Source organism: Durio zibethinus, chromosome 12 (genome assembly GCF_047325235.1).
Source record: "Durio zibethinus cultivar Kanyao isolate XHJ-2024 chromosome 12, ASM4732523v1, whole genome shotgun sequence".
In the NCBI taxonomy this organism is placed as follows: domain Eukaryota; kingdom Viridiplantae; phylum Streptophyta; class Magnoliopsida; order Malvales; family Malvaceae; genus Durio; species Durio zibethinus.
In genome coordinates this window covers 10,507,791-10,519,075 of record NC_143173.1, presented here as the reverse complement: position 1 = coordinate 10,519,075, position 11,285 = coordinate 10,507,791, and positions in this window count along the sequence as shown.

Here is an 11,285-nt window from a genome sequence, read left to right as displayed (position 1 = left end):
AAACCGATAATTATTTCATATAATTTTTTAGATTCTCTTTAGGACCATTTTCTTTTCATTTCTTGATCTCATTATTCCATCATCTATTTTTTTTTCCTTTTTCTTCTTTAATTTTGTTCAATTTTTACTTTTTTTTTTCATTTTTCCATCATTTTTTTTCTTTTTTTTTTTTTTGGGCACATTTCCATCTTTTTGTGGAGTGTGTTTAAAACTTTTTGAAACCTAATTTATCTCACATTATCATCTTAAGATATGGCATTCTTTCTTTTTCCATCACATGCAAGTCATGAATAGATCTTTCTTTGTATTTGCTTTCCAATGTGAAAGATAATCCTTGGTCATGGACCATTTTTAAAAGAATTCATTAGGCTCCAAAAGGTACCAAGTAGTTAATTTAATACTTGTGAAAGGATGATGAAAGATGATCATTTTTTATCTCAAACATAGTCATTCAAATTGAAAAGCAATATTTTCTAGGAAAAATAGGTTAAAAGAAAAGTTTTTAAAAAATCTTTTTAAAATTTTTTTTCATTTTCTTTAAATTCATTCGAATATCTTGAATGCATGATGTCACAACCAATTTTTCTTTTTTGCTTTCTTTTTTCTTTTTTTATGCCCACACAACTTATATATTAATCCACTTCGGCCAATAACGTAATTCATGGAGGGTGTCCCATTTTAACATGCCACTTCAAATGAAAGCGTCTACGAAAATGGAAATCATGTTGAACAAACTCATTAGGATCTCAAATTGTTTATGTCATTCCACTAAATGAAAAGGTTATGGTAGAAATTAAGTTTTCTTAAGGGCAATCTGCGATTTGGCTATTTTGGTCAATGTGCCCTAAGATATGAGTCAAGGATTTAAGGAAAAGGATCAAGGTTTTTTTTTTTTGGTTCATTGTTTAAAGCTTTGGTGTAATTATGACGTATATAAAATTACCAACATTCAAATTCTTTAAATAGGTGTCATGTTTGCTTGATTTAAAAGAATTTCAATGTTTTTCAAATTGATTGTTTCATTGTTCACTGCCTAGATAAAGATTATCTCCTTTTGATGCCATGCTATTAACTCTATATTTTTATAGAATTATCATAGCTTTTTAGGGCATTTTATGATGAATTATCACTTAATCCTTGAGAAATTATGGTAAAAATACTCATAATTGTGCCAATATTCAATGTGTAGGTAAAAATATAAAAAGGTAGGAAAAACAATGATTTGGAGTCAAACTGGTAGTATTTTAGTGCTAAAATCATCATTTGGCTGATCCTTGCTCAAGCCATAACCAATTGCCATTTTTGGGAAAATTTTCATAACTTTGCTTCTTTATTTCCTTTGTATATTTGAGTTTAAGTGAACTTTAATTCAAGTTTTATTCCTTATATTTTCCTTTTTTAGCTCACTAAAGTATTTCTCACATTTGTAGTAAGTTACATGAGCTAAATGGAAAGAGACGCATAGGAATGGTTTAAAAGCAAATCTTTGAAATTTTTTGGAATTTTTCATGGATAAGTTGAAACTTGGAAGGTTTCTCATTGGCTACAGTTTGAAGAATTATAAGCTACAATTGGAGCCTAAAATTATAGGAAAAAGTGATCCTAGCCATTGGATGCATCAAGTGGAGTTTAAAGGAGTTGGCACCTCTTCTTGGATTTAAATGGCATGCCAACGGGCAACAGCAGATGTGGTGTTTAAGAGGCTCCTTATTAGTTATAATTCTAACTTTTAGAGCTTAATGGATCAAAGAAAGAAAGCTTGAAGAGAATAGGAGAGGAAGAGTGCAGGTAGAAAGCTTATGAAGCAAACTTTGATGACATGGAAATATCTATCTTATGTGGCATCCTAGCTAACATTTTCTTATAATTTGATTAATTGGAATACATGCCTATAAATAGGAGTAGTGGTTGGCCAAGGAGGGAAAGTTAGTTTTAGCTAGGTTTACATTTTTTGCACTTTTTCTCTCCAATAATCTCCTCTTTGTTCTTTTAGAGGGTTGTTTGGGGCTAAAATCCTTTAATTTTGTTGTAAAATTTTCTTTTTCTGCACTTAAATTTCATGCACTTTAAGTTTCTTACAATGCATTTTAATTTTCTTTAAGATTTCTTGCACTTTTACTTGCTTTTCCTATACAATTTTAATGCTATTTAACAAATTCTATTTCTAAGCACTATTCAGTTTTCATAGCTTTTCTCACACAATTCTTGCTTGTTTTGCTTCAAAATTTTTTTCTAAATACTTTCAATTCATAGGACTTTAGATTTGGAAATTTTCATTGTAAAATTCAATCTACAATTTTTTCTAAAAATCATTAAAGTTGTGGTTGAGAATCTGGCAGTAGAGGTAGCAACAGGTGTGGCTTCTCTCCTTGCTAGGCGATTGGTCCACTTCTTTCTTAATTTGCACTTGTTCTTTTACTTGCTTACTTCATGTTCTTCAAATCTTTGAAATTTAATTAATGTTTTTAATGGCTGTTTGGTTTAGTTCTTTACTTAATCCTCTATTTTCTTTGTTTTTACATTCAATCATATTTCTAATTCATTGAGCTTGTTATCTTATTTTTTGAGCTAATTTCTCATGCATTTAAAGTTTACTTGCTGATCTATGTTCCTTTTGTTTGTTTTAAGTTAATTTGCTTTCTAGAAGCATAGATCTAGGATTTAAATTTTGGAAATTTAAATTTCTTGCATTAGATCTATTAGCCTTGCATTGACCTTATTTTGAAATGATAAAATATTAAGCTAAATGCGCTTAATCAAGATTTTGAAAAAGATTTATTTAGTACATGTTCTTAAGTTTTATATTTTGGTACTAAATAAATAATATGATTTTCAAAGTTTAAACAAACCTTTCTTGGTTTCATATTTCTCAAACTAAATCTATCTTTAAAGATTATTTATTTGAGCTTAAATGAAAGTCCAATTGTTGTTTTTAAAGTGAACTTTTTCATTTTCAACTTAATACAAATTTAATAATGTTGGTTTTGAGAAATAGATTAACTTAAGAAAGTTGTTTAAAAAAAAACAAAGTTTTCCAACATTGAACTTGTTTTATTTTTTTGTATTAATTCATAAAGTTTTAATATTAGAATTTTATATAGTTAGAAAGCTCTTTGAGTCTGCTTTCTAATGGATTAAACAAAATCAAAATCCAAATTTTTTTAGAAAAGATTTTGAATTTTTACTAGACACACTGCAGTTGTCTAAAAACTGCACAAGGGTAGATTTGAAAATTTACTATAATTCGTATACAATGAATTAGGTAATGAACTTTATATGGATAGAAAGCCCTTAAGTCTAGTTTCTAAATCTTCAAACAGTTTGTGATTTGGATTTGTATAACTCAAGATATGATCAATTTAGTAAGTAGAGTACAAAATGGGAGACTACTACCCAGCGTGGACAAGATCGATCCCCTCTAGAAGGGATCGATTGATTTTTTATACGAAAATATTCCTTGTGTCAAAAACATGAAGATGGGATTGATCACCCTATGTAGGGGATCGATCACCCCCTTAACTAATTGATCTCCTACATAAAGGGATCGATCGAGTAGACTATTTTCAAGCATAAATTGGTTCAAAACATGAACCAATCGATCCCCTCATGGAAGGGATCGATCAGGTCATGCTTAAAATATGTCTAACGACTATTTTTTCAAGCATTCAATGGCTATTTTTTTCTCCCAAGCATCTTCAATGGCTAGCTCTTCATTTTCTCAATATATTGGCCATTCCAACACACCAAGAAGGTTGATGAAGTAAGAAAGCAAGTGCTAACAAGTTATATTTTCATTTTCTCTTAAAATCATATCTAAAATATTGTTGTGTTTTCATTCATCATTTTCTTTATACTTCATTTGGCAAACACTCAACCTTGAGAGCTATTTTAGTTTGCAAAAATTATTTGAGTTATCTTGTAAGCAAGAGGTGAGGTATCCTTTTGATATTGTAAGGGTAGAGGTTGCTATCTAAGCCTTGAGAAAAAAATAGAGATTTAGTACAATATAGGTTTGTATCTTGTAAAAATTTTTCTTCAATTAGTGAATTGAAGCCTTAGTGTGAACAACCAAGAGAAAGACAAGGCACCTACCCTCTATAAATCATTGTGTTTGATTTCTTTATCCCTATCTCCTTACAATTTATTATTATTTATATTTTATTTTAGGTTCATTAATTGTTATTGTTTGCATTATATTTTCATCAAAAGTGCTTATTGTTTTAATTTCCACTCAATTATATTGAAATTATTTGTTTGGGAAGAATTTGGAGAAATCCAACTCACCTCCCTCTTGGACCACCATCTCACCTAAAGAGCTAATAAGATCTATTTTTTATTTTTGCAATTTTAAATATCCTTGCTTTTAATTCAAGTAATTTCAATATGATAAATTTAGATCTAGTTTTGATTACTATTTTTACATTCATATGCAATTAAATTTTTGTGCATTAGAATTAGATCCACTTAATTTCCTTGTTGGTTTATGGTTTTCATGTTTTTATTAGTTTTGATCATGTATCCCATTTTTTTGTTTTGGGCACTTCCATTGCAACTTTATATTTTGTTTTTGATCATTATCTTGATATTCAGTCGAGCTAAATATAGTTAGAGTATATATAACTAGTACTTAGTCTAGACTTTCCAAATGATCAGTCTTTGAGGGAACAATACTCTATTCTATCACTTTATTACATGAATGGCTTGTGCACTTGCAGTTACATCCAAACATCAAGTTAAGATGTAATTCAAACTTATGCCTCCTTGAAGCGTTAAGATTATTGAGTGGTTTTCGATTGAGTGATTCGGGGCATGAAAGTGTTTGCAAAAAAGGTACTTTTTGTAATAAGTTCATTCTTAATAATGATTACCAATTCTCTCAAGACTTTTTCCATCTTTTACTATGAACAAAAACTTTTTCTTTTTTTTTTCAATAGTATTCTTCTAATTAAATCTATAATATTTTCTCTTTTCTTTTGAAAAATCCCAAAAAATCTAAAATTTAAAAGAAATCCAAAATGTTAAATGACAATATTCAAAAATCCTTGAAATGGTGTAATGTGCTAGATAGAAACTTAAAGCTCAATCAATCTAGGCAAATAGTCAAGATAAACCAAATTTCACATCTTCAAGAATGCTCTTAAATGATAATATGTACAAACTTAACCCAAGATTAAAAATTGCCCTTAATTATCGGCATGCTACCCTATAGAATGTTAATAGCCCATCTATTTTCATGTAAACACTTAGGTCAATCCAAAATTCACATCTTCAAAAATGTTTTCTAGAATGATAATATGTACAAACTTAAACCATGCTCATAAATTCCCCTAATTAGCATGCTTCCCTTTAAAACATTAATCTTGAGTTTTATCACCTCTAATCTTCATGGCCATTAATAAGCTTTCTAAACTTTTTTGGATCCATATCGATTAAAGCTTGAACTTTTTCTTTGAATGTGGTGTAGTTTTCTATGATATTAAATTTGGCATTAGGATTGTACTATTTTGTGTAAGGAGGCTTTTTAGGCTTTAATAAGACAATGGAAACTTTATGGCTTTAGATAAGCAAAGGAATAAGTTATATGTATGACATTTGAAGTGAATGATACACTTGTACTCTCTTTCTATTATTGCTTTAAGGATAATCCAAGCTGATTTCTTGATCATTTGGCAAAGTGAGCATTTAAAGTGGAAGAGCTTGGGCAAAGGGCAATGAGGCATAAGGATGAAATGGTTGGGGAAAATTTTTAGCATAGGGTGCTAAGGTAAAAGGATAAAAGGGTCGAAACAAAATTTTAGCTTGTGGCAGTAGGTGAAAATAAATGGCAATGGATTCTCCTTTCATCGTACTAAATTTTATCTTGTTCTACCCTTCAATGTATGTCACTTGAACATATTCCTTTGAAGCATCACCTTACTTTTCAACATTGGTATCCATAATTTTTCACTTTTTGATCCTAGTTTCAATCCTACCTATTAAAAACAACAAATTTGTAATTTTTTTCAAAAAGACATTACTGACCAATTTTTATAGTATGAAAATGGTAGAGTACCCACAAACAAAGCATTCATGTCTTTATTAGTTAAATGTGGCCTTACTTGTGATGTTACCTCCTTCCATCTAGTAGCATATTCTTTATAGCTTTTGTTGGAGCTCTTTTTGATATCTTGAAGGGTGAATTGGTTAAGAACTACTTCTAACATATATTTGTACTACTCCAAAAATGCTCGAGATAAACTCTTCATATGTGAATTTGGCTTAAGAAGCTTTTAGTCCAGTGAGCCTATAAAACTCACTAAGATAAGCGATATTATTGACCCAAACAAAGCAACAAGTAATGAAACCAAAAATAGATAAAGCACCTAAACTATAAAATAAGTAAGCCTCTTCTGACCATACAAGTGCATGGCGAGCCCATGCAAAAGGTTTGGTTAAGATATGCTAGATGCCACCAAATATATAAATAGAACCTAACTATACATGTCTTCCAATTATATGTTCTAAATCATCCACACTAACAATCCATCCTTCACCTCGAAAGGGAGATTTTAGTAAATAACCAAATATACACTACATCAAAACGGGGATTTAGTGGCTATTTTTTTAGCGGCATTTTTAAATAAATGCCACAAAGTTCTGTGTTTTTATAAGGTTAGCGACGTTTTTTTGTAAAACACCACTAAATTTTTATATAGCGGCATTTGGATTTAAAAACGCCATTAAAAATATATTTTTGTGGCGTTTGTTGACCTAAACACCGCTCTATACTTTGACTTTAATTAAAAGGGATTATTCAAGGCATTTTGGAAAAAAAATGCCTTAAATAATCTCTTTTAAAAAATTGAATGAGATTATTCAAGGCATTAATAATTCTTAAAAAAAAATTAAAGGGGATTGTTGAAGGCATTTTTTGCCAGAAATCCCTTAAATAATCTCTTACAAAAAATTGAATGGGGTTATTCAAGACGTTTTCTAACCAAAAACGCATTGAATAATCCTCAAAAATAAATTGGAGGAGATTGTTGAAGATATTTTTGGCTAGAAACACCTTGAATAATCCCATTCAATTTTTTGCAAGGGATTATTCAATGCATTTTCTAACTAAAAATGCCTTAAATAATCCCCAAAAAAATGGAAGGGGATTATTGAAGATGTTTTTGACAAAAAATACCTTGAATAATCTCCAAAAAATGTAAGAAAATTATTCAAGGCATTTTTTACTAGAAATGCCTTAAATAACCCCATTCAATTTTTTGTAAAGGAATATTTAAGGCATTTTTTGGCAAAAAATGCCTTGAATAATCCTAAAAAAAATGGCAGGGAATTATTCAAGGCATTTTTAATCAGAAACATCTCGAATAATCCCAAAAAAAAGTTAAAAGGATTATTGAAGGTGTTTTTGGCCAAAATACCTTGAATAACCCCATTCAATTTTTTATAAAGGATTATTCAACGTGTTTTTTGGCCAAAAACGCCTTAAATAATCACAAAAAAAAATGAAAGATGATTAGTTAAGGTATTTTTTGCCATAAATGCTTTGAATAATCCCAAAACAAAATTAGAGGGATTATTGAAGGCGTTTTTTGCCAAAAGACCTTGAATAATCCTATTCAATTTTTTGTAAATGATTATTCAAGGTGTTTTATGATAAAAAAATGCCTTGAATAATCCCCTCAAAAAATGGAAGAGGATTACTCAAGGCATTTTTGGCTAGAAACGCCTTGAATAATCCCCAAAAAAGGATTGTTAAAGGTATTTTTAGCTAGAAATATCTTGAATAACCCCATTCAGTTTTTGTAAGGGATTATTCGAGGTGTTTTCTGGCCAAAACGCCTCGAATAATACCAAAAAAAATTGAATAATGAAGGCATTTTTGGTAAAAAAAAAAAAACCTTCAATAATCAAACTTTCCTACTGCTAAATTTTTTTAAAATTTCAAACCCGCAAGAGCCCTCTTCTGCTTTTCTTTCCCCTACTAATTTCTTCCATTTCTACTTATTTTTAGTCAATTTCTTTTTAGTTTTCCCTAAGTTTCAGTTATTTTATGGTTAATTTTCATATTCTTTCCTTTCATTTTTGTAAATTTCAAGTTAGCTTTCGTGCATTTTGGGTCAAATCCCTAAATTTCTTGCTTGATTTGTTAGGTCAAATCCCTAAACTTCATGTCTGATTTATTGCATTTCTATCGCCGTTCAAGCTCCATTGGTAAGATTCGTTTCAATATCGACAATTTCAATGTTTGGCCATTCTTTTTTTTTTACCAATCTATTTCATTATTGTAGTTCTAAGTTTGGTTTTGTTTGGTTGGTGAGAAAAATTCAAGATAGAACAGAAAGTGAAAAAAATAAGGTTTTTCTCTAAAAAACTTGAAATCAAATGTTGAATTTAGTTACAAACATGAATGAAATTTTAGGTTTAGTTTTTGTTTTTCAATAGAATATTTTTGAAATTACTAAAAAATTATTACTTATTGATATGAATTTGTTGATTCATTCAAGATATCTTTCTAAAACCATTCTGAAACAGTCTATTATGTTTTTTTTTTTCATCTCATCTTGGCATTTGTTTTGTTTGTTTATCCAGATTATGATGTTTGATGAAACGACTTAATCTTGCTTGAAAAGATTCATTGTGCATGAAAACCATCAACTAGTAGTGTTCGTTGCTTGAAAGGATTCATTGTGCATCAAATGGTAGTGTTCCAAATCTATACAGTCATCAGTTCCATACATTTTAAATTTTTGGTTAATGTACTAAAATAATTTGAATGTTATTACATGTATTAAACTTTATGTTCCATCCATATTAGAACAAATTATGTATTTATAATATTCAGTTTATGAATTTAAGTTTATTTTTATTTCTTTTAATATTTTTTATTTAATGATAATAATCAATATTAAAAGAAAATTTTAAAAAATAAATTTCTTAATTTAACGATTTTTGTGCCTAAAAACACCACTAAATGCCAAAATGTAGTGGCACTTTCTACTATAAATACTACTAAATTTAACGGTATTTTATGATAAGACCACCGCTAAGTTAGCAACATTTTTTTAAAAACGCCACCATTTTTCCTGACATAGGTATAGGCGACACTCTTAACGGCGTTTTTGGCAAACTCCACTAATCTTTTAGTGGTGTTTATAAATGTAGCTAAACGTGAAAAAAAATGCCACTAAAAACCTAATCCCCTATAGTGAAAACACTTAGGCTAAGAATCAAGTTGGTAATTTTTCTTACATCTCCCCCTCTCAATGCCTAGGTATCATATTAAGTGAATACTAGATAAAGAGCCTTGAATACTAGAAGAAAAGCACCTATACCTACCAAAATTAAGTGAATACCCAAAATTGTGGTCATTTTATTTCTATCTTTCCATACATAATCAAAAAATGGAAAAGATTATTTATTTATATTGTAACAAGATAGACTTTACCTAGGTTAAGAATGGACCAATTATTAAATCTTGGATGGAAATTTGTTTTACGCATTTCTCTTAATAATCTATTATGAATAACTTCTTTTTAACTTCTTTCACTATAAAGAAAAAAAGAATACAAGATTCATGACTTGGTTCAAACAAGAGAAAGAAACAAACATAAACACATGAAATTGAACACAATTTTGCAAAGAAATAGCCCACTTACCTTTGAAAAGAGATGGGAAACATGCTCAATATCATTTGATTAAATAGTTGACCCAACTTCTTGTTGTTTGAAGAAGCCTTCAACTTCAATTAGTATTTTTTTCATGGAAAGCAAACATGAGAAAACAAACCCAGTCTTTCACTAAAATTTTGAATAGTTGTCCCGAGTTCAAGTTGAATATGTTTCATCTCTTACACAAAGAAAGACTATCTAACAATTCCCAATCATGGTCCTTAAGGATCGAATCATCCTTTAATATACAAAAAGAAACTCCATATATTTGAGATCTTTCTCTTTGAATGAGATCTCAATTCCAACATTGGTTTCATTAGATATCATACCTTATTTTTTTCAATATAGTTCTTCTACCACTAATAACCTTGGTTAGATTTAGGCATGATACACTTTTTAGTTATTGGGAGAACCCAAGTACTCTCTTTCAAATCCAAAAAATAGCTCTCATAGATATTTTTTCCTTTTGGAATAGACATGAGTGAAATAATCAACCTATTGATATTGGAAGACCCAAAAGATTCTTCCAATATATCAATTTTAGGTCCAATGAAATTCAAAGATATAGAGATTTTTTCTTTCAACCATATTTCAATTGTTAATATGATATATAAGAACCGTTACTACAAATAGTACTACACCCTTGATCGTGAAATATCAATTACTTGTTAAACCTTGTGAATTGTGCAAAAAGAGGATACTCTAAATTTAGGGGTCCAAAAGTTTTATAAAACATTCTTGGCGAAAAAAATGTGAATGAAAGATCCCACTAAATTGAATTGGGTTCATGAATTTAAGAAATAGTGAGAATTCTTGATCTCTTTCAATATCTCTTTTAATTCGAAAATCCAAGATATGAATTAATGTTTGTTCATTTATTTATTCCTCCTAAATTGCATTTCAATTAATATTTGTTTATTCACTATGTATGAAGATCCCCGATAAGCATCCATGGCTAAATGGTTAAAATGCTCAACTCATAATTGGTGAATTTGTAGGTTCAATTCCTTCTGGATGCATGCCAATCGGACTTTCCAATAAGTCTATTGAAATTGGCTCTGTATCAATGGAATCTCATCATCTATACATAATAAATTGGTGTTGTATATTCATATCATAACATATCAACAGTAAGAACTAGCATTCTTATTAAGACTTTTTCTCATAAGGAAGAAATAAATTAATGGATGAAATCAAATATGCCATAGTTACAGACAAAAGCATTTTGTTATTTTTGAAAAGTCAATATAATTCTAACGTTGAATTAGGATCAACTAGGACAAAAATAAACCATTGGATCGAACTCTTCTTTGGTGTCAACGTAATAGCCATAAATAGTCATCGACTCCCCGAAAAGGGTAAAAGAATGTGACAAATTACAAGACATACAATGTATTACAAACGTATGATCATTATGCTTCAACTGAGTTATCATATTCCTCTTCTTAGAATGAAAAGAACTTAAATCAAAATATCTAATAGAGTGACATGGACATAGGAAAATGATGGGAATTGAACTCGCGAATGGTGGATTCACAATCCCCTGCCTTGATCCACTTTGCTACATCCGCTTATCTATTAAACTATTTTCTTTCTATTTGTTTAAATATTTCAAATAAAAAT